Genomic DNA, 23950 nt, shown 5'->3' on the forward strand with positions numbered 1-23950 from the left:
TTCTTTTACATCTCCTTATCAAAGAGTAAAGGACATTATTATAAAATTTTGATATAAAAATGTGGTGTGGTACACAGAAAATTACTTGATTTGGGAATGGTCACAGTGTAAAGTCATCAGATCAGAAAACACAGCGGTGGCTTTCCCCAACTTAGCTTTGACAGAGATTGAGTGGTGGCTTCCGGAAAGGAGAGGCTGATGGGAGGTGGGGAGGGGGCAGCACTGGGCAGTCAGCAGAAAGGCCTTGCTCTACTATTAGAGACCCGTGCTTGGCACACACTGAAAAGCCCACTTACTGATATCTGTGCCCAAACTACCAGAGACAACAAAGAATTAGTCACAAAAAAAATCCATTTCGGGGCTTATTTTTTATCTTTGTGAAAAGGAATTATCTCTCAGGTGACTTTTTATAGTATCTCAAGAACTGTAAGCTATCCGTGACTGCTATTCTAGGTTGTCAGCTTGACGCACCTGTGAGAGGTCATTTTGCTTGGTTTGAAGTGGGTGAATCCATTTCTACTTCAGACCTTTGAGGTAGGAAGGCAAAGGGCTTTGATCCAGATCTTGAGGAGGGAAGGCCACACCTATAATCTGGGCCTCACCATCTGCTAGATGGCTTTATAAGGAAACGAAAGAAGGAAACTTCTGCACTTTGCCTGCTTGCTCTTGCCTTGCTAGTAAGTCCATTCCTTCGCCAGCATGAGACCTTCCTTCTTCAGAATTCCAGTGCCTCCTAAAGACCAACTGAGACAGCCAACTTTATGAACTGAGCGACTGTTGGAACCTTGGACCTTCTGTTTATCACCTGCCTCTGTTGGATTTGTTGGATCGTAGCCTTCCCTCTATACATACATACATACACACACATACATGTGTGTATATACATACATACAAATATACACATACATATGTGTGTATACACACACATACACACATATATACATGTGTGTATATATACATACATAATACACACACATACATCCATGTGTGTATATATACATACATACATACACACATATATACATGTGTGTATATATACGTACATACATACATACATGTGTATATATGTACATACACATATATACATGCATGTGTGTGCATACATACAAACATACACATACATGCATGTGTGTGCATACGTACAAACACACACATACATATATGTGTGTATATATACATACATACATGCACATATATGTATAAAGAGATTTCTATATGTACATATAAAATATACATATATCTATGTACAAATATATGTATATATAAAGAGATTCATTCTATGAGTTCTATAAGTTCTGCCACTCTAGAGAACCTTTACTAATATACCATCTCTGGTAATAATCATAGAAATTGCCTTTTATTGAACTAAAATTGGAGTGTGATTTGATAAAGAATCATCCCAGATTTAATAAAGTCTTATAGGGAAAGCACCACATGTCAGGAAATGAATCCTATCAGACAGCTAATGAGCATTTTTTATTGAAATGAAAAAAGTTCTGAAAATGTATAACCTAAGATTGCTTTAAAGCATCAAACAGAACAGACAGAGAAGTGCTAGGTGTCCACTCTTGCCCTCGGGTGGTCTGATTAAATGTGTCACATGAGACAGTGGCTACACCCAAGGAGCACTTGGTTTAATGGGAAAATCAGTTGGGGGAGGGAGGTACCATCCATGCAGTGCAGTATGTGTGCTGGGTTGGGACTGACAGGAGATAAGAAGGGAGACAGGATTGAGATCAGTGCTTGAAGGAAAGATTTGCAGAAAAAGCAGCTTTTGTGGGGGAGAGAAAAGCTAAGCCTCACACGCACCAGGTCAGTACAGTTGGAAGAGTCCCACAGTGACACACTGCCGAGGTCAGTGTGGAAACAAGAAGGTGGGCCTTGCCATCTTACCTGGAACACAATGTGGGGTAGGTGAATTCCACTTCACAGAGGTGGGTGCTCTAGCAAATAACAGTACAGCGCCAGGGCTGTGTGTGCGACTCAGGGAACTCATCCCGAAAGGTTCAGAGGACACTGGCTCTGTCTGTGCTGACGTGAATTTAATTCCTACGTGGGGACCCTCTAGCCTTTGTATGTGTCTTGATGGTACTCTCTTCTCCATGGAAGCCTTTGCCCCATCTGGTTTGGCAATTGAATCTCTCAAAGGTTTATACTGAATGCTTGGGTCCCCCAAGGTGTGAGGTTGTAAAATTCAAGCTGAGGCCTAGTGGGAGAGCCTTAGCTTATTGGAGACAGGCTCTAAGGCGGATAGTAGGACCCCCACCCCCTTCTTTTCTCTTTGCTTCTGGCCATGAGTGAGAAGTTTTGCTCTGCTATGAACTCATACCACAAAGTGATCTTTCACCACAGGTCTAAGATAATGGGTTCATTAATCAGAGAACCCCAAAGTGTGAGGCAAAACAAATGGTTTCTCTTTATAAATTAATCATTTGGGGCTTTCACTGTGGTAACAGAAATCTGGCACACACATCATCCGTGGCAGGAGGATGTGAGCTCATGAGCTAGATGCGGCCATTAGATCCCCAGCCCTCAAGCCTGATTCTGATACAAGCACAGAAACAGCTTTGGGCCACCCATTGTCCTCTGTCTGTCTCTGCTGCATGACCCTGAAGCCACCTTTGATCCCAGCTGCCTTCTGACTCAGCGGCTCAGCTCTGCCAGACATTGGAGGTTATTTAATATTCTTACTCACGACGTGTGGAGACAGGTGAATTTTTTTTCAGACAAGCGGAGAGTGGGTGAATGTAAGACAATTAATTAATGAACAGAGTCTTTCTCAGCCTTCAGGTACGCGAGATTGATGGGCAACTGTGGGAGAAAAGACACAAAGTGGATGCAAGGAATAGAATCAATGCCAGGCAATTTAAGCGACAAAACCAGGCTGGGGACCCCCTGAGAGGCCTGCAGGGAATATTGACTCTGTCAATGTGCAAAGAGGAGAGAAAGGCACTAACATCAAGACCAGAGTGCACAAAGGAAGCTAGAAAGATGGAGACAGCAAGAGAAACTCTGAGGGGAAACCATCTGAAAATATGTCAAAGGACACAACCAAAGTTCAGTGTTCAGTGACTCTAAACCAGACAATCAAAGGACGGGAACGAGTTTCTCACTGTGGCCACCGGAGAGGAAAGGGGGTTGCTGGAGGGATGGTTCAGTGGTTAGGCAGGCTTACAATTTTTGTCAGAGGACCTGAGTTCAGATCCCAGCACCCACAGTGGGCAGTGCACAAACACCTGTAACTCCAGCTCCAGGGGATCAGATGCCTTTTATGACCTCCACGACGGTTACCTGTGTACACACGAACACACACACACACACACACACACACACACACACACACACACACACACACGAAACAATTTAAAACAAATCTTAGAAAATAAAGTCTTAGAAAAGAGAATATTTTAAAAGCCATTTGGAATCTTTTTTATACATATTTATTTTAAGATATTGTTTCAACTATATATGTGACATGATAAAAACTATCATTCTATTGAGACTGATATAACACTATTAGCATGTTGATGTGTCTGATTCTATTTTTAATTGCCTAGGATGTTTTTATCTTGCTGGTAACTTTTTATTCTGATTTCCCATTTATTGTATTTTTGTTTTTTTAGTCATAATATGAATTAACAATTAATTGTATGATATCACTGAGGAAATATCCTTAGTTTCCTTCATTTAAAATGGCGTGGGGTTGGGGCTGGAGAGATGGCTCAGCAGTTAAGAGCACTTGCTGCTCTTGCAGGGGACCTCAGATTCAGTTCTCAGCACCTATGTAAGAGTTCACTCACTCACTCACAGTGTACATACACATACATGGATAAATGCTCATATGCATAAAATAAGAGTAAATCTTTAAGGGATTGGGGATTTAGCTCAGTGGTAGAGCTCTTGCCTAGCAACCGCAAGGCCCTGGGGTCAGTCCCCAGCTCTGAAAAAAAGAAAAAAAAAGGATTTTAAAAAATGGTATTTGTGTGTGTACGTGCGTGCGTGTGCATGTGTGGGTGTGTTACTCATGAGATACCTACTATGTAATAAGGGCTTAGTATGCTCTTTAATCCTCAAATGATCCTGTATCCAACATTTGATCTCTGTTATAAGTTCAGAGAGACCTGCAAATGTCTTCCCCAAAATGCTAAAAGGCAACACGTCAGGTTGTTGTTTTACTGAAAGTGTGTCTTGGGAGTGGGGGGGGGCTTTGGCTTCCATAGTTGAAAACTCAGGGGGCTGAACTAAGTGACTGTTCTGATTTATTTTCACTCTCAAGTTAAACGGTTGATTCTGCTGGCCTGGAGAGGGATGAAGTGGATGACCATGGTGAGTATGTGTATGCACGGTTCTTACTCTTATGACAGTTAACATCACTAGGGATCGTTTCGTCCACTCTCGGATTGTGCAAAGCTGGATTTGAGTGTCACTCACATATGAGGTTGAGTGACTCATTCAAAACGTCATTTTCTTCCTAGCCTATGAGGATAATAACAACAATAATCGCTCCCTTAACAGGGCCGTCGTGAGTTCTGAACTAGACAGTACAGACCTAACTGAGAGTACTTCGCAGTTATCACTGTTAATCGTAACAGTAACCACCACACTCCCACAGCACACCATGGTCGATAAAGTCAGTCGGAAGTACCCACCTCCCCCCAGTCTCCGCTTTGTCCTTTCCGATACAGAACACCATCTTCCAAGATAAAGCTGAGTTCCTAGGTCTTAAAATAGACACGAGAAGAAAAGTCGTACAAAGCTGTGTTGTGGGGAGCATGCATAATTCTCCAATAATACATGTACTGCCTTGATCATGGTATCCTATCCCATAAAGCTGCTGCTGTTTGCCACGCTGCTGTCTCACTCGGTCCTCTGTAGAGAGAGTAGCCTGTTGCTGTAGATTGCGCCTTCTGAATATAACAGCCATTAGCATTTTCAGCAGAGCCGCTGTGACTGCTCATAAGAGAGACTCAAGATGGGGCTTGTCCTTAAAACCTTGCCTGGGATCCCAGCCACTCCTTCCTGCATCCCTCTCCCAGATGTGCACAGCTCTCCGCCAGCTGCTAGATGGTGCTAGCTTATAGAGAGGGTAGAAGATTAACTACATGTGGGGACTCCATCTCCACAGCTGTAGGGGAGCTGCTACCTACGCTTATGTGGTGACACTTCAGTGGTACCGATATTTTGGCCACTTGGGCTCCTGTAACAACCACTTCCCTAGCTGAGGTGGGTAGATATCATTTATGTCTCCCCACATTCATGCACTAGCAGGGAACAGTCTCCCATTCTTCCATAAGATTTAGTCTGCCTGACTCTGGCAGTATCTCCCTCCCCATCTATGAAATGGCGATGTGGACCCCGGAGAGGACACAAGATCATTCTGGGGTCAACAGGTGGCATTGGTGTGCTAATGTCTAGAGAAAGGAGCAAAGCAGAAAAGTCTAAATCTCAGACACAAGGCTCTCTAGAGTTCAAAGTCGGTTTTCAACTGCGTGCGGTCTTGGGGTATGAAAGAATATTAAAAAAAAATGACCCCAAAACACAGAGGGAATCCATTAACAGTCTAGTGACATATTCAACATTAGGGGAAGCCAAACAAGAAGGAAGGGAGGGAGTAGGAGGTGAAGGGCATTGCAGGCTACTCTGTTCCCCAGGACAGACTTCAAAGTCCTTAGAGAGAAGCCCGGGTTGTGGATGGCTGTTGGCAGTCACAGTGAAACTGTCTTCCCTGGATTCAGCTTTCCCGTTGTTTACTTCCACAGCATGATGGCCAGTACAACCTAGCAGTATACTCAGGTTATGGCTCAGATAAAGAAAATGCTGGGAAAAGGACTTGAAATATATCGCTCGCTCACTCGCAGGCTTGCCAGCTGTTATCTGAAGGTCATTGTAACCTTTAAGACGAATAAGAATGAAAAACCTTAAGCGACAAAGAGGAAGAACAAAGAAGCTGTCAGAGCTCAAGAGCTGGGCAGAATCTTCCCTCAGCCTCTCCTCAGAATCCTTAATGCCCCAAAGCGCGTGCACAAAGGGGCAGTTTTAAGACAGAAACGTAACAGCTAGGAGAAAGCTAAAGTCCTCAGATTGGAAACTAGGACACTTTAGGGGAAGCAGAAAGCTGAGGAAACAAATTATATTTTCAAAAGTCAGGCATGCCAAAGAGGGAAATACTTAGCTATCCCAGAGAGGGGTCAGATTGGGAGTTCTAAGTGACCAGAAATTTCCAAAGCACTGAAATCAGATTTAGAAATCAGAGTCCTGACTGGAGGTATTATTCAGTGGTAGAATTATTCAGTGGTAGACTATGTGCCAAGAAGGTAAAGAGCTCAGGTTCAACCCCTGAAACCGTACAGAAAAAGAAATTAAAAAACAAAAAAACAAAAAAACAAACAACAACAACAACAACAACAACAACAACAAAAAAAAAACAACCAAGCTGTAAGTCTCAGGGTCCTGGGGGACGCAAACACTACCTGAAGAGTTTGTGTTCACAGTGAACACAGCCAGCAGGTGTTTCACTGGCAGGAAATTTAAATTAAGTATTACATAAATTTAAGTCGATAATGTTAAATCGATTGTCCTTGTTGGAAAAAGGAAGGAAGGAAGGAAGGTAGGTAGGTAGGTAGGTAGGTAGGTAGGTATAAAGCACATAAAAGAAAAAACTAATTTACTCTGTCTTTTCCCCCACCCCCACCCCTCCTCTTAAAGCCCGTTGGGATTCATTCTTGGGGTCTACCTACTTGGATGACTTTTCCTATGATACTTAGCCCCGCCTCTCAACACCACCATCAGATAACACTTACGCCTAATTCACAATAGGAATTTAACCCCAACAGGAATTTGGGTGGTAAAGATTCGATTCAACCTTTAAATGCCTTTAAACAGCACAAAGTTGTGAATGTGTGGTTCTGAAATGATTGTACTGAGTTACTGTCAAAATGTCAGAAGGGCAGCAGACCTTCCAGAGGCTCCAGGGGAGAACTCGTTTCCCAGTCTAGAAAGTGCCTCCCCCGAACCTCTGTTTGCAATATTGCAACTTCTGCTTCTATCAATCACTTCCCTGACTCTAGGCTCCCCGCCCCCTTTCTTTATAAGGACCCTCATGGTTCCACTGGCCTGGTTTCAGATTCCAGGACAATCTTGTCATCTGCAGATCCTTAGCACATCTGCAAATCCCTTCTATACAGTGAGGTGATACATTCTCGGATTCAGAGGATTATGATGCGGGCCATTATCCCACCTACCGCCCACCTGGAACAGGGAGTAATTTTTTTCACTTCAGATAACCACAAAATCCATCAGCAAACAAGACTGTGTTTTATGAGCTTTTAAAATGAAAGAAACCAAGTCCGCGAGCTGGCCTCTGACAAGACTCTTCTGTGTCGGGGTAACTGGAGTCCAGAGCACAGTCTCCTTGTAGTTCCTGATTAACTTAAAACCCAAGGTGATTTCCTCACCTCTGCATCCCCGCCCCTCCCCCCACGTCCCCCGCCCCCTCCCTGTTGGAACAGAATCACAGCAGTCTACTGAGAACGAAGCAGGCTAGAGGATGGAGGAGATTGTTTGAGACCCACCTTTGATTATGGGCCTCTCCTCATTTACAGACAGTTATTTAGGTACGTTTCACTCGGAAGATCCTGTTGACAGCTTGGATGCACACGGCTGTGTAATTACAGGGCTCTCAGAAATAAGATGGTGGAGAAGAACTTACATGATAAGCATAATGCTGGCACAGCTTTGACTGACAGCTCAGAGCTATGCCAGCACCCCTGCTCCATCTAGACTTTTCCTTTCTAACCCGTGTTCCGCCTTGGCGGGGGTGGGGGTGGGGGTGCCAAAGAAATTTGAAGAAGTGATTTCTTTCCTGTTTGGTTAGAAATGAGCTTCAGAGACCTGGGACATCCCTGGAGTCTGAGGTTGGTAAGTTTATTAGGTAGAACCACTTTGGGCTTTACTGGAAGTCTCAGAGGGGAGGGGGAGGGAGGGAGGGAGGGATTGAGAAGGAAGGGAGGGAGAGGGAAAGGGAGAGAGAGGGGGAGAGAAAGGACAATAATGAAAGGGAGAGAGAGGGAAGGGAAAAGGGAAAAAAGAAAAGATATATTGACCTTGTCATGGACTTGATGTTCTTCCAAAATATTTGTGTTAAAATGCTACCTGCTATTGTTGATGATGTTTGTCGATGTGGTCTTTAGGAGTTCATCAGGAATTGATGAGGCCAGAGGGTAGATCCCTCCTGACTGGATATATACCTTTTATAAGAAACACAAGACAGCTTCATCCCAATTTCTGCACTTCTCCACATGAGCACAGAAGTGAGTAGGGGCGGGGTTGGGGATTTAGCTCAGTAGTAAAGCGCTAGCACAAGGCCCTGGGTTTGGTCCTCAGCTCTGGGGGTGTGGGGAGAAGTGAGTAGGGGCCAGATGTGGCGGCACATGCCTTTAATCCCAGCACTTGGGAGGCAGAGATAGGTAAATCAGCATAGTTGAAACAAATATATTTTCAATCAGAGTTGTATCTTGCACATCCCTTGAGGGCTATGGGGTTTCCTGTGATATTGTCAGTCCCAAAGGAGCTACATTTGGCTAAACAGAAGTCATCTAAAGATCAAGAATATTTAGACTGAAGTATGATGTCCAAGTTTACTGAGCTTCTGTGTGGACAATTTTAAGCTACTAAGCCCTATACCAAACTCGTCTGAAGTAAGAAAGTATTCACATTGTTAGAGATATTCTGGATCAACAGAATCCACAGAAGCCAAGTGCATAGTCTGTGATCGGGAGTCAGATTGTTCACAATCTCCGTCTGTTTTCTGTCCCTTTTATGAGCTGCTGCCCTGATGGCCCCTCCTGAGTCTTCAGTTTTCTCACTGTGATTGGTTCAAATTACAGAATAATAAGGCAAAGATTGAGAAAGGTTGGGAAGGTATGAAAGAGAATCACTTTAAAAAAATATTTGTGTGTGTGTGTGTGAGCATATATTTGTGTGCATGTTTGTGCGTATAATGCATGTAGAGATTACAGACAGCCTGAGGTACAGTTCTCACCTCTGCCTTGCTTGGACAGGCTCTGTAGTCTACCTCAGCACACGGCAGGCTAACTAGGGCATTTTCCCATCAGCACCTCCAAACTTGGGGTAAGAGTGTTAGGATCATTCATACATAATAATATACTCGGCTTTTTGTGGGTTCTGGGGATCCAGACTTGAGTCCTTGCGTGTGTTTTTCAGCCAGTGCTTTACCCTCTAAGCCATCTTTCCAGCCTGAGGATCCTTTCTTACCTGCTGAAATAACCTGGTCCAATCTGTAATAATAGAAACAGCATCTTGTACAGCCTGTCAGAGCGGAGGGTTGGGATAATTTTCATCCTAGCACCTGGTTTCCACAGATTCATGAGGAAAAAAAACATGCCTTCTGCTCCAAGATGGATTTATTCTGACAAGGGAGTCACACCAAAGAGAAACGAACACATATAGCCCAAGCCCTAAGGAGTGCAGGCAAATGGAGAGGCTGTAACAAGATACTGGATAAAAATCTCAGGCCTAGAGAACCTGGAGAAAGAGGTGCTCACACAATTTGATCTGATCCCAATGGTGCATCTTCAGAGGGAGAAAAACAAAACAAAAACAAAACCAAAAGCTGATAGTCAGTGTAGGCCACGGAGATTAATGAAATAACCTGGGGTAGGAGGATTCTAGGAAACTGAGGCAGGACTATTTTGAGGCCAGACATGTCCCAAATGCTATACCACAGTACGATTAAATAAAAAGATCATAGAGGAGGCAAAGGGAGTTGTTTTCCTACCTGCTATGATAGACAGACTAATGTTCCCTGCTCTTGAGATTTCTGAGTTCAAATCCCCAGGACCTATGAGTTTCTTATGACAAAGGAGAATTAAGATCTTAATCAGGTGATGAGGGAGCTGTCCATCAAGGAGGGGCAGGAGGCCATGGGAATTATAAGGACCCTCAAAAGTACAAGAGTCCAGAAGACAAGATGAGAGCAGTGTGAGGTGGTAAGTAACTTGATAGCTTTAAAGATGGAAGAAAGGGCTTAGCAGTTGGAGAATGTTCCAGAAGCTTAAAAAAAATGAAGGAAATAGTTTTCCCTAGAGCCTCCTGGAGGGACACAGTCCAACAGATACCCCAATTTTAGCCTACTGGGGTCCGTTTTAATTCCTCCCTGTTGTAAGATAACGCATTTGTGCCAGTTTAAGTCACTCAGGAGATGATCGTCCTAGCAGCCCTGGGGCATGCTGAGTGAGGGCTCATCACAGATGGGTGGCTAGACCTTGATGAGTGCTATCGTGTGCCTCCTGTTACCCAAGGGGACCTCACAGCCCTGAGATGTTCTTAGAGTCACTAACTTTAATGCCTCAGTACTAAATTAATGTGCCTGAGAAATGCAGAGGGTTCACTGCTCCCTGGGAGAGATTGCAGAAAAAGTACTACACTTCTTTGCTAGAAACTAGAATTTCATATACCAAAGTCCTGGTGTAGCACAAAGCTCCTTAAACTCTGGGGTCCATAACAGAATATGGGGCAGTAAGACTGGAGGACTAATAAAAGGTTTCCTAACACATGATGACCAGATATCAATTCAAAATGAAATGAGGGAAGAAGCTGAGGGGATCACGGCAGGGCCAGATCGTGTGGCATCCTGTGATGTCACCTCGGTTTCCTAGAAGCTGTTAATCTTCCTTTGGGCCCACAAAGATTCTAGGTCCTTGTCTTTGGGCTAAAGAGGCACCATTGGGAATCAGGTCAAAGTGCTTAAATACCTCTTCTCCCAGGCATTCTATGCCTCTCTGCTCCAAGCATTTAGATGTTCTGAACATACAACATGCATACTTTGCTCTGTGCGTGTCATCATGCCACACCCTGCTCATCATGCCAACAACTGCTGTCTGAAGCGACCTGGCTCTGGTCTGAGACCATTGCAGGTGATGAATTATAGTACGTTCTCTGCCGTACAGAAGAAGTTTCTTGTCCTTACAGAAACATAACGCTCATGTTAAAACAAATCCTCTTAATATTTTCCTGGCAGCATTCTCAGTACGCAAATATCAAATGGGCATACCTTACCTCTGTGTTGGTCAGGGTGTCTACCTTTAAAAACTGATGTTTGTACTGCCGACTTGATTTCATACGAAAAAAAATATCGCGAAATGAATATTAGCCAGGGAGTAAGATAGAGTATCCAAAATATCCCTAACTACACTTCCGCTGTTTTACACTATGTATTCACGTGAAGTGGTGACCTCATCCCTCATTTTTACAAAATAAAAACACAAGTCAGTGTTGAAGACACTCTATATTCTACAGTACCAAATATTCAACTAAGATTTAATTCTTTACGTAAAAACAAACAAGTAAGTCTATCTCCTTAGTGTGCAAATTTGTTTTATCTTTAATAGATGGTAAATTATATGCTTATCAAAGAATTACTTTAAAATAAATTTATTTTATTTATTATAACCAAACGGTGGCTTTGTATACCTATATTATAAACCTGTACACCCAGGGAGCCCTTGTGTAGTTGATAATATTGATAGTGAGTAAAAGGTCATTATCTCCTTAATTTCTGAGGGAGGCCCCATTTTATTTAGTATCTACTCCTCCCTATAAAAGAGGTGATTGATGTCAGTCTATCATGATGCTCACCTTTGTCTGTGACTAGTGTCCACATAACCCATGATGCAATTGTATCCAATGAGCTATCCATAGCTATGGAGCCTTCTAGTTAAATTTGGACAGCCTCTGGCTGTTGTGGTGAATAGGTGATGTCTGGAGTTTTCAGCGACCGTCTCCATGGAGACCAGAAGACTACAGGTTAAAGGTGGCAGAGGTGAGGACATTCCTCGGGCACTGGTTTTGCCAGTGGCCCCGAATGAGCAAACACAGAGTTGCCCTGTCTGTGCTGTTTTAATTATGGATTGTAATACCTTGGCTTCTCTGTTGGTTGCCACTAAAGTGTTGCATCTCACAAATAGGTGGCTAACTAAACATAGACGTTAATGAGATAAGATGCCCATTCCAGTTGAAGGTGCACCTCGGAAGAAAGTACACCTTTCCTGTTTTCCTCTGGCTTCCTGCTTTGAAGTGAGGTTTACTGTCATGATTACAGGTTACAGTCCATCACAGCAGGATGGACAAGGCAGCAGGAACGTGAAACAGCCGGTCATATCACGTCGACCACAGTTAAGAATCGAGAGAAATGAATGCATCCATGCATGCTTATTATTGAGTTAACTTTCTCCACTGTTATATACACCAAGACCCACATTAAAAAGCTTGCAATCTCTAGGAGTGGTGGTGCATGCCTTTAATCCCAGCAATCCGAAGGGGCAGAGGCGGGCAGATCTCTGTAGGCCAGCCTGGTCTACAGAGTGAGTTCCAGGACAGACAAAGCTATTTAGAGAAAGCCTGTCTTAGAGGGTGAGGGAGCTTGTAATCTTAGCACCGAGAGAACTGGAGGGCATAGAGAGGGGGGTGGGGGCAGCAAAACTAATCAGACTCACTGGTCAGTCAAACTCCCTGTAAATAATACAAAGGATGATTTCATTCTAACGTAGGCTGTTTTAAAGCTGAGCCTGTTGTCTTAGTTAGGGTTTACTGCTGTGAATAGATACTATGACCAAAGCAACTCTTATGTAGAACAACATTTAATTGGGGGTGGCTTAGAGTTTCAGAGGTTCAGTCCATTATCATTAAGGTGGGAGTGTGACAGCATCCAGGCAGACATGGGGCTGGAGGAGCTAAGAGTTCTACCTCTTGTTCCGAAGGCAACTAGGAGAAGACTGGCTTCCAGGAAGTTAGAAGGAGGGCCTTAAAGCCCACTCCAATGGTGACACACTTCCTCCAAGGCCACATGTACTGCAACAAGACTATACCTCCTAATAGTGCCATTCCTTGGGCCAAGCCTATTCAAACTACCACATTCCACTCCCTGGCCTCCATAGGCTTGTTCAAACACATAAGTCTCTGGGGGTCATACAGAGCCATAGCATAAGGCAAAATACATTTAGTCCGACTTCAAAAGTCCCATAGTCTCTAACAGTCTCAAGAATGTTAAAAGTTCAAAGTTCAAAGTCTCTTCTGAGATGCTTCCAATCACTTAACTGTAATCCCCAAAGCAAGACAGGAAACCAGTTAGGCAAACTCCAAACTCTGCATTAACATGTCAGTCACATTTCTCTATGATTTAAAAAGTAGTTACCGAAGCACAGCATGTCTCCATCACAGCTCCCTTAAAATGAGCTTCAATGCACTGAGAGGGCTGACCGAAGAAAACTCATGTGGCCATCGCTAGGTAACCACCATTCCTGTCACTGGCTCTTTCTTACACACCAACTGCTTTCCTCACACAGAAATCTCTGCTAGACACCATTCTAGTCACGTGGGCTTCCTTCCCCTTCAGCCCCAACCTGCAGGTCAAAGGTAGGGTATATAAATGCAGTGTTTGTCACAAAAATAGAATGTCCAAAGTCAGTCAGCACTATTATTGTTCAGTCTCTACATATGCTCTCCTGACTTTCCCTAGGAATTCTAGTTCTATGTCATTCACTTGCCTGCCAGGTGTAATAAATAATAAGTATACACAGATATGTAAGCAAGCCAATAAATATGCACAGATATGTAAGCAAGTCAATAAATAAATACAGTGCTCATTCCTGATCTTAAAAAAATCATAGCTGTGTGTGCATGTGTGCATGAGTGTGTGTGCGTGTGTGTGTGTGTGTGTGTGTGTGTGTGTGTGTGCATGAGTGCATGTGTGCGTGTGCGTGTGTGTATGTGTGTGTGTTAGGAGTCAGGGATACAGATGTCATGATGTACATGTACAGGTCATAGGATAATCTGTAGGACTTTGTTCTCTGCCTCTACCATGTGGGATTGAACTCAGGTTGTCAGGCTTGGCAGCTAGTACCCTTACCACATAAACCATCTCTTCAGACTCCTGATGTTATCTTAAAGAAGGGATAGTTGTGATCAATTTCCCAAACAGCTCAGGTTCCATACCTGCCTGCAGTCTATTCCCACAGTTTCTCAACTGGGATCCCTGAGGCCTGCTTTGAACAATATCTTCTTACCAAGTGACATATTGAAGCTGGTTTGTACTGGATCACCATAGCTGGTGGTTGACTTTTCGAAAATAAAAATAAATCTGGTCCAATATCATGTGACTTTTTCTGAGGAGATATGAACAAACATCCACTTCCACAGGTCAAGAACCAGCAACAGATCAATGAAATGGTGCCCCAGTCTAGCTTTGGGGAAAGAGTGAATTTTCTGTTTACTTCGAGGAGTATGAATGGGGGTTCCTTTCAGGACCATGAGTAACCCAAAATCCCACCTTAATATGAATGATAAATCAGAAAGCTATGTCCCCAGAACTACTTAAACCACTTACAGTCAGCTCTGCCTGCCTGAGAGCACTTTCCCTCCAGCACTTGCTACCTACCACCTTGTGAATCTTGTAAACTTCAGGAATTTCCTAAGCCTTGTAAGTTGCTGTTTACTCCCTGAGTCTTAAGAAGCCTCTTTCCAGAAAGAAATGTTTCAATTAAAATAATAACTACACAGCAGTTGAGGAGTAACTTAATATTTACAATGCTTTCCCAGGATACATGATGGCCTGATCCCAGCACCTTGCTGTACACAGAATCAAATATTTTATAGTTAATTGAAATCAGCCCTGGCAGAATGTTCCACACAGTGGAAATTGATGACCACTGCTAATGACTCAGTGCTTTGCCCCACAAGGACAGGTTGATCAGCCCATTTCCATGCTCAACACTCTTACCTGCCTGAACGTGAGTTGTCTGTGCCAATCCCTGTTTGTGATGACTAATTCTGGTTGTCACTTTAACCAAATTAAAAAACATTTTTCAGCCAGCCATGGTTGCTCATGCCTTTAGTCCCAGCATTCAAGAGGCAGAGAAAAATGCATGGTCTTCATAGCAAGTTGAGTTCCAAGACAGGCAAGGCTACAAAGAGAGACCCTGTCCCCAAATAAGAATAAGAATAACAGCAAACAATTTTTTGAAAAAAGGAAAGACAGACAGACAGAGAGGCAGACTTCCCAGGACATTAGGAGGATTGATTGAGCCCAGGAATTTGAGGCTAGCCTGATCTAGGTGTTCCAGAGAGAATTAACCCAGAGAGAATTAACAGAGAGGAAGACCCCCCATGAATATAATAGTACTATGCCATCGGCTGGGGTCCTTGGCTGAGGAAAAAGAAAGAGGGGGAAGTGAGTTGGAGCTTACATCCCCCTCTGCTTCCTGCTGCCACAGGGAAGGACTGCACCCACCATGATGCTCTCCATGCCACAGAGAACCTCAAAACATGAACCAGAATAAATCCTTCCTCTCTTAGGTTTCTTCTTGTCAGACATTTAGTCTTGGAGACAAGAGTAATAGCTAATATCACCCTCCCAGAGTCTTATCAACGACCAATTGTTTATAGCTTGGCCTTCACTCAGGTGAGTCTTCACCTAGGTGTCCAGCCTCTAGCTCCTTGTTACCCAGTGTGGCAGATGACAGGACCCCAGACTTTGCACTGTCCAACAAACTAAAGCAGACCCTAGACATCCCAAGGGAATCTCTGCTGTATTTACAATCAAGTTCCCATATATCTGAGACAGTTCCTGTCAAAATAAAGCCAACAGACCATTTCATACATTAATTATCTCAGGCTAATGGGATATTTCAGAAGCTCCTATGAAATAAACAAACCCTGTCAATACGCCATATAAAAGATCCCCAGAAGATGGGGATCTAAATGACAATCTTCCAGCTGTATTTTAATTGAGATGATTCCACGTGACAGAATGAATTCCATCCACGACTTCCTGTCAGGCTTCATGTGACCTTTCCCCCCGCCATTTCTTGACAGATTCATCTTGCTGAACATCTTGTGGAAAATGTGAGGGGGGAAAATGCTTTTTTTTTTCCTGTCATGCTGAGATTTGAATCTCATGAATTTATTTTTCTTAAAATAACAGTTGTTGCATGTTCTGATTGCTTCTTGCTTCAATTATATTTGGCTTTAATTCCCTTCTCTAAGGAGCTACATGCATTTTCTCTCTCTTCTTCCTATCCTTCTCTGTAGATTTTCAATGGAGTAGAATAGCTTTGACTTTTGACCAGAGCCACAGAAATACTAATGGCATCAGGAATTCATTACATAGCCATAAATGGAAGGTTTAGAGTCCTGTATTCTTGGCAGTCCTTAATGTTTTTTTTTTAGGCTAAAATGAATAAGAAAATTCATGTTAGGTACAAGATAATTTGGTACAGGCACTTCTGTCGACTTATACATTAGTTCATTCTAGTCCTGTTTATGTGACTTATAACGAGCTAAGTCCTCTGATAGACTCTGGAGCTCTTGAGACTTCATAGGGAATGAACCCCATCTAATAGTAGAGATAAGCTATGTGCAGTAGCACGCACCTATGCTCCTGGCTATTTGGGGGCTGAGACAGGAGGATGATCTGGGCCTAGGCATTTGAAGCTAGCATAAGCGACGGAGCAAGACCCCATCTGAAAATTGAAGACAGTAGCGGGCAATGGCCAGACAAGCAGATGAACAGGAAGGACTCTGATATGAGTGGTGAAGTGGTGATGCGCGGAGAACAAGATGGGAGTGGAGAGTGGCCAAGCCAATGCAAGTGGACGTGGATTGGTTTCTTCTCGCGAGTGCAGTAACCTACCAAAAGTTCACTGGCTAACAATAACAAGATGGAATTCTCAGGCTGGCAAGATGGCTCTGTGTGTAAAGGCACTTGACACCACAAGTTGGTGGTACATAAAAAGCACTTGATGCCCCAGGTTCAGTCTCTGGGGCTCACTACAGTAAGTTGTTCTCTGACCTCCATGTGTGTATTATAGCATCACACACACACACACACACACACACACACACATCCACGCGCACACACACACACACTCCCCAAAGGGGGAAAATGACAACTTTTAAACAGGTAAGTTTATTTTATTTCTGTTTATGTGTATATGTGTGCTTTTGTGCCACATATGTGTGTGTGCAGGCATGACACAGAGGAGGGCATCCGATCCCCTGGAGCTACTAACTACAGGTGGTTGTGAGCCATCAGCGTAGGTGCTGGGAGCTGATCTTGGGGCTTCTGGGAGAGCAGCCAGGGCTCCCAACCCCTGAGCTGTCTCTCTAGCCTCATAGCATTTGCGTGTGTGCTCAATGACACTTTGTGACATACACAACTTATTCCAGTCAATCCTTAAAAACAGCTTCTAGGGGCTCACGCTATCTTTACCCCACATTCAAGACGAGTATTGCAGAAGTGTGAAACGAGTTAACTGTTTCATTGCCGTAGCCCCGCACAATATTTCTCTGGTGCCTGCATGAATTGATTCTCCTTCTAGAGAGGGGATGAGTAGATGCAGAGGAAAAACGAAGAGTTTGGGTCATGGACTTTACTCACATAGACGCTCATAAACTTCATGCAGTTACTCATGTCCTGTGTGCATCAGTTTCTCACCTACAACCTAATTGATAATTATTATTATAATATTTGATAATTGATAATTGATGATAATATTACCTAATACAATTAAAATAAGGATCATATGAGGTGATATTTACAAATATTATTTATGCACATGGTGCAGAATTAGCAATCAGTGATTATTCTTCTTTCTTTCCCTGCCTGCCTGCTTTCTTTATTTCTCTTTTTCCCCCTCCTTCTTTCTTTACTCTTTCTTCCTTCCTTTTATTTACTTATATATTTAATTTCCCCAGTACTGAGGACTGAACCCAGGGTCCTGTGCATGCTAGGGAAGTACTTTCCCACTGGGCTAACCCCCTAACCTCTGATGCTAGATGTTTTACTGTTGGGTAATTGGTAAAAGCTGTTGTGAGCAGAGAAGGAGGACCGACATGGGAAAGGATAGGTGTTAATATGAAGTTGGAGTGAAACGGCACACGACTTAGGTTCCAGTAAGCTTGGCTCTGCTCTGCTGCAAATGGCACGCACACTCATTGCGAGGTAACTGCCCCCAAGCAGATCCTTGCCTGTCTATTCTGAGGTGTCTCTCAGCTCTAAACTCGACCTTCCACATTTGTTTCTGTGATACTGGGACCAAAACTTAGCATCTTTTACGGTCTACGATTCCAAGGTATGCTAAATAAACACATGGAGGTGTCTGTCAGCCTAAGGCGGACGCCTATCAGCCATCCAAAGACTGAATGAACCCACGCATGCGCGCATGTTCATGGCAAGGACTGGACACTCGGTAGCAAAACTGAGAAAGCTTATACTCTAGGACTTGCCTTTTGGACTTTTGAACCCAGGCACCACCAACAGAGATAAAAACAAAAGCAAAACCAAAACCCAGCATATCAGCACGCACTCCAGGAGTTCAAAGGACAGTTTTCAGATCCCTAAATGCAGGTCGCTCCTTGGCTGAGTCGTTGCTAGTAGAGCATACGATCTTCTATGTCCTTTGCCACTTATGCAATAAAACCGTCGTGTGGGTTTATCTCTACATTTTACCCCTTGCTTATCTTAACGCTTTTCAGACACGTGACCTTATCATGTCTGCAGTTCCTTGGGCAAGCCTGGATGTTAATTCTTATGTGTCGAATGGGAGTGCAGGGTAGCTAGACCAGACCAGCGGCATTAGCAGGGACCAATTGTCCCCTTGTTCCGAGGTAGCTGGACCTAACCTGACTTGGTGGTGCATTTGAAAATGGACCACTGTTTTTTTTATTTCTTGTAGCTGGACAGTCGGATCTACATATCTAGTGCTTCCTTCCCTACCTCTCTGCTCTCTTTCAGCATCACAGGGTTATTTTCTAAAGTTAAATAGATGGATTTATACATTACCTATTTTATATACCTGTATTAAACCATCTAATGGCTTATTTGGCAGAAAAAGGCATAGGAGGAACATTTCCTGATGTCTTGTAGCATTTATGTAGCCCCAGAGGAAGGAGATGCAGGAAAAACAGAGGAGGAGCCCAGAACACAGCACCAGGAGTTACTCTCCCAGATCCAACACAGTTGGTCGGTATATAACTCAGGCTGCCCTCAGACTACACACAGACTCATGAATCACACTGAGCATCTCCATCGTGCCCTTTACTGTCTTCAATCACTAGCCAAGTCAGACATGTCTGGCTTTAAACCCAATCACAGTTGCTTTTTCTACTGGTTGACATCCTCATTGGTAACTACTGGAGGGTCCTTCTGGAAACTGCTGGAGGGTCCTCCTGGAAGGAGACAAAGAAACAGACACATTTTGAAAATGGCCTTTGAATTCACCTTTCTCCTTGTTCTTGATGAGCCTTGTAGAATCATGGGAGCAGCCGTGTCTTGTAAGTGGTTTCTGTAGAAGGCGCAGACAGAAGTTCTCTTCCCGATCAGCGCAGCATCCGGGCTCACCGCCGAGCATTGCATCTTGTTCTTCTATGTGTCTCTTAATCAAATCTCCCATGCCTAACCTTTCCAAGAGCCCTGGGAATTAATCACTTCCAAGTCAAGATGGAGAATGCCCTGTGGTCAACCTAAAGATACAAAAAGGTCGCAGACAGGCAAATGGCTTCCTCCCTGATTATAATCATCTAAAGATCTTTGTCACTCATGACCCTAGAGAAAAATTCCCTGGCCCTTTCTTCTTGGTAGCCATTCTTCATTGTAGTGAATTTTCTCTAGGGCCAAATCCATCAATGTCCAGTATAAAATCACCAACAGTTTGATGTTTTATTAACCCTTTGCAAGGACTTCCCACAGGTAAATAAGCACATGCTACAGAGAAGTACAGTGGTTCCCATAGCCACAGCATCCATACCATCTGGACCTCATTAGAAATGCAGATTCTCGGGTCCTGTCTGACCAATCAGACTGTGGGGGTGGAGCTCAGAAATCTTTGGGGATTTTGTTGTTGTTTTTAAAGCAGGATTCAGGAGTCAGATGCGGGGGTGAAAACCTGCAAGCTCAGAGAGGCAGAGAAAACATCCACCTGAGCTTCCTACTCCACCGATGTCCCAGAAGGAAAAGCTCCTTCTCCTCCTCCCAGCTGTCTTAAATACCCTGCAAGTCCATGTCTCTCCCTTCTACTTCTTTGTGTTCTCTCCCTGTCAACTGGTTGCTTGCTCTGTCTCTTGACCTAGCGTTAAAGGCAAGTTATAGGGCTAGTCACACCACAACAAGATTTTTCCAGTTCACAACCTTGGAGTTCATAATGTGATCAGATATCCTGCAACAGTTTTTGTCATATACTGGAGTGGAAAGATAGTAAGGTAGTGAGCTTATTAAGCCCTCCAGGCTGGCCTTGAACTTACCATCCTTCCTCTGCTGAGATTAAAGCCATGCAAATGTCTGGTAGCTTCTACAGAAGGAATTCCAACCCTGATTCTAGTCTCCTTAGACAAATGACAGCTACAGAACTGGAGAGATAGCCCAGCAGTTAAGAGCATTGGTTGCCCTTCCAAAGGACACAAGTTCAACTCTGAGCACCCATTGGTAACTCACAGACATTTGTCATTTCAGTTCTAGGGGATCTTAGACCAACCCTCTTTTAGACTCCTCAGGCACTAGGCATGCCAAGTGATACGCAAACTTACACATAAAATAAAGCTAATGTAAAATTTGAAATGGCAGATGCAAGTGTGTTGAATTAAGATTAGTCGCTTTCTACATAGGGGAGGGATGTAATCATGCCAGCTCCTGATTGGCTAACACTTGCCTAGGCCTATAGCTCAGTATTTATGTCCACAAAACATTGGGAGGCTTTGAGATGGGATTCTGTTTATCTTCATGGTTGGAAAGGGAGTTTACCTCTGCCACAGAGCTACAAGTGTAGGCCTTATAGAGGCTCCAAGGCTGTGCTACCCCACAATCAGTCAATTGCTATCAGGTTCCATTTCGAATTTGAGGTCCAGTTGGCTGCTTGAGGTCCTATCTTGTCCTCATATGTTATTTGCTTTTATTGTTAATTAATGTCCTTGGTTGAGTCTTAACAAGATGACCCAGAACTCACTTTAAAAAAAAGCTGACCTAGAACTTGCAATAATTGTTTTACCTCAACATACCACTTGGTGATTACAGATCTGTACCATTCACTGCTATTCTTAACCTTGTCAAAGAAGGTTTCAGAAATATAGCAGTGCCACCATTAGAAAGGAGGGGAGAGAGGAAAAGAGGAAGGGAAGGAGAGTGAACAAAAGAGAAAAGAAAGAGAAAGACAAAAAGAGAAAGGAGGGAGGGAAGAGAGGAGAGAGAATGGGAAAGGAAAGAGGAGGGGGGAGAGGAGAGGAGAGAGGGTGCTGACCAGCTGACTCTTAACTTCCAGGGCTCTCACACAGCCTCCTCCTTCCTCTTATTGGCTGTAATTGATGGCCTGCCCTTGCTACAACACCAAGTCAAGACAGGCTCTATTCTTCAAGTTCCCAGACTCGCATGCTGATGGAGGGAGTGTCGTTTACAGCTTCTCCTGCTAGAGTCTCCGTAAATTACAGCTGGGTTTATGGGCTAAATGTTCAGCAGAAATACCCAGCTTCGTGCCCAGGAATTTCCCTGCAAGAATGATTACTGTGGAAACGAAGGCTGTGTCTTTCTTTCCCTACCAGTCTAGGCAGTTAACAGTGAATTAATACTTCCCTGGGAGCTGCAGAAGCGTCTCCCACACTACTTCTTAGTTTATTAAAATGAACATTAAGTATTGGGAGGAGAATTAAATTGTAGTGTGGTGACAAAAATCACAGTAAATCACATTGGTGTGGCCACCCCTTCTGTAATAGCTCAGCTTGCCCTCATCTGAATCTGTGAGAACCTGTAATTAAAGGAGAGGCCTTCGTCTCAGCTCAGGAGGGCCCCATCTGGGATGCTCTGGCCTGGTACCTCCAAGGCAAGCAGGGAAGGTGGGTAATTTCCCTTGCACAACCTCTCAGGGATTAGTCTGTGCACTTATGTTTGAGCAACAGTCAGCAACGAAGCCTAGGAGCTAGTTCTCAAAGTCTGAAATGAGCTGTTTGAAATTAATGGTGTCTGTCTCCTACCCCACCTCTTGATTTAATTCATCTTGTGTATAATGTGGCTATTTAAAAATGTATAAATCCCCCAGACAGGTAGGTGTAAGCCCAGTGGGAAAGTGCATGCTTCATATTCATAAAGCTTTGAATCTGATAACTAGCAGCATAAAAATTGAATGGATGGATGGATGGATGGATGGATGGATGGATGGATGGATGGATGAATTTCTTCCAGATGACTTAAATGTATAGCCATATTTAGGAACAAGTTGCAGAGAAGTCAAGATATGATGAACATTAAGGCTTTATCAAGAATGGCTGGACATCCTTGGTAAGTTACTCTTTCTGTACCTCAGTTTCTTCATCTGTCAAATGGGTAAAACCTACTTCACATGTCACATGCATTGTTAAATGAAATTAATGCATCTACATCCAATTGTCTTAGTGCCAAGGGCCAGTAAGTATTATGTATTAATTATCGACACTCTAGTTATGGTTATACCTATTATTTTTCTTGACCTTTCTAAGGATCATGTGGACAAAGAATCTTATGTTGACAAGGACATGTGGGGCTTTTGCCATTTAGAAATTGTTTTCCAAAGGTGACTTCCAGCTTGGGGTCATGAGCTCTCCCCATATCCAATCTCAATTGTCCTGACATTTAGATTTTGCATTGGTTAAGACATAGTGTCTTAACTTAATGAGGAAGAAAACAAGACCAGATATTGAAGTCACTAAGATATAAATTATCTTAGTTAATGAAGATAACTTATCCTAAGTGTGCATGTACGGGGAACCTGTAGTGTATATAGAGTTTGGTGCCATGCAAAGTGTAGGCACTCAGTGGGATCTTGGAACAAATACTCTACACATGGGCAAACTACTTTAGTAGGAGACTGACAGTTCCCTTAGTACACGGAACAAGTCGCTGTCTTCTCATCCCCTTGTCTTCTACAGTCTCTTGTACCAACTGTCAGGGTTGCCCATGAATGAGAAAGCCACTCCCTTCACCCCCTTCCTTAGGAGTTCCAAGAAGTTGGGGTACCCCTTCCAGCAACAGGGCAAAGACAGTCAAGTTCTTTACAACCGCCCCCTTTGCTGCAGATCCAAAGGACAAGGCTGTACCTGTCAGCAACGTTCAGCACAATGGCCCAACCTTTCGATCTTTGCTGCTGTCCTCCTGCCTCGGTGGCTGTGCCACTTCTTTGTCACTTGTGTTTCAAGCCTCTTTCTGGCATCTAGGTTTAAGAATAGCCAGAATCCTTCCTGGTTTCTTAACCTCTTCTGGGGACTTTTGATAACAAGAGGTCACAAAAAAGTCTTTATCACAGACCCAGTTATTTATCATATAAAGAACCAACACTCCTCCACTTGGATATTAACCAAGCCTAAGTTAGTACATATTTTGTCAGAAAATATGACTCTTCTAGTCCGGGAATTCTTTTCCTGAAAATAAGGTTTAGTTAGCAGATCTCCAAGCCTCATTTGTCTGGTTCAGTAGTTCAATCCTTCATCACCCGGCATTCTGATGAGTACAATTCAGGGATGCTCACTTGGGAACACACAGGGAGCACTCTAAGATCCACTAGGCTTGTCCCACACGATACTGCCTGCCCTGGGTGATAAGGCAGGGAGCACTCTAAGATCCACTAGGCTTGTCCCGCATGACATTGCCTGCCCTGGGTGATAAGGCAGGCCTACTGAGTTCAAGGAGGGGACTATTTGCTCCTACTGTAGCTTACGACCTCCAGTTGTCTCTGTATATAGAAAATATGTGACTTAAGCCTCCATTTCTTTTATTTCACAGGCAAAGAAGAGGGGTTCCGCTTATGAGGGCCCCCTCAAAGCCTTCTCCAGTATCCTGAGCAAACATCTTGCTTCCTGCCTTTGAACACAATTGTCCAGTCCTTCTAAGTACATGATAATCCCTCCTTCCTGTTGTCTCATA

General features: G+C 43.6%; 1 long non-coding RNA gene across 1 annotated transcript; it reads right to left on the reverse strand.

The window, feature by feature from the left end:
* Nucleotides 1-19098: 19098 nt before the first annotated feature.
* Nucleotides 19099-23727, reverse strand: LOC134482828 (uncharacterized). Its single transcript, XR_010059423.1, has 2 exons — nt 23128-23727; nt 19099-19242 (listed from the first exon to the last, which is right to left on the reverse strand). It is a non-coding gene; the product is annotated as an uncharacterized LOC134482828 (long non-coding RNA).
* Nucleotides 23728-23950: the final 223 nt, after the last annotated feature.

This window comes from Rattus norvegicus, chromosome 17, assembly GCF_036323735.1.
Source record: "Rattus norvegicus strain BN/NHsdMcwi chromosome 17, GRCr8, whole genome shotgun sequence".
Taxonomy (NCBI): domain Eukaryota; kingdom Metazoa; phylum Chordata; class Mammalia; order Rodentia; family Muridae; genus Rattus; species Rattus norvegicus.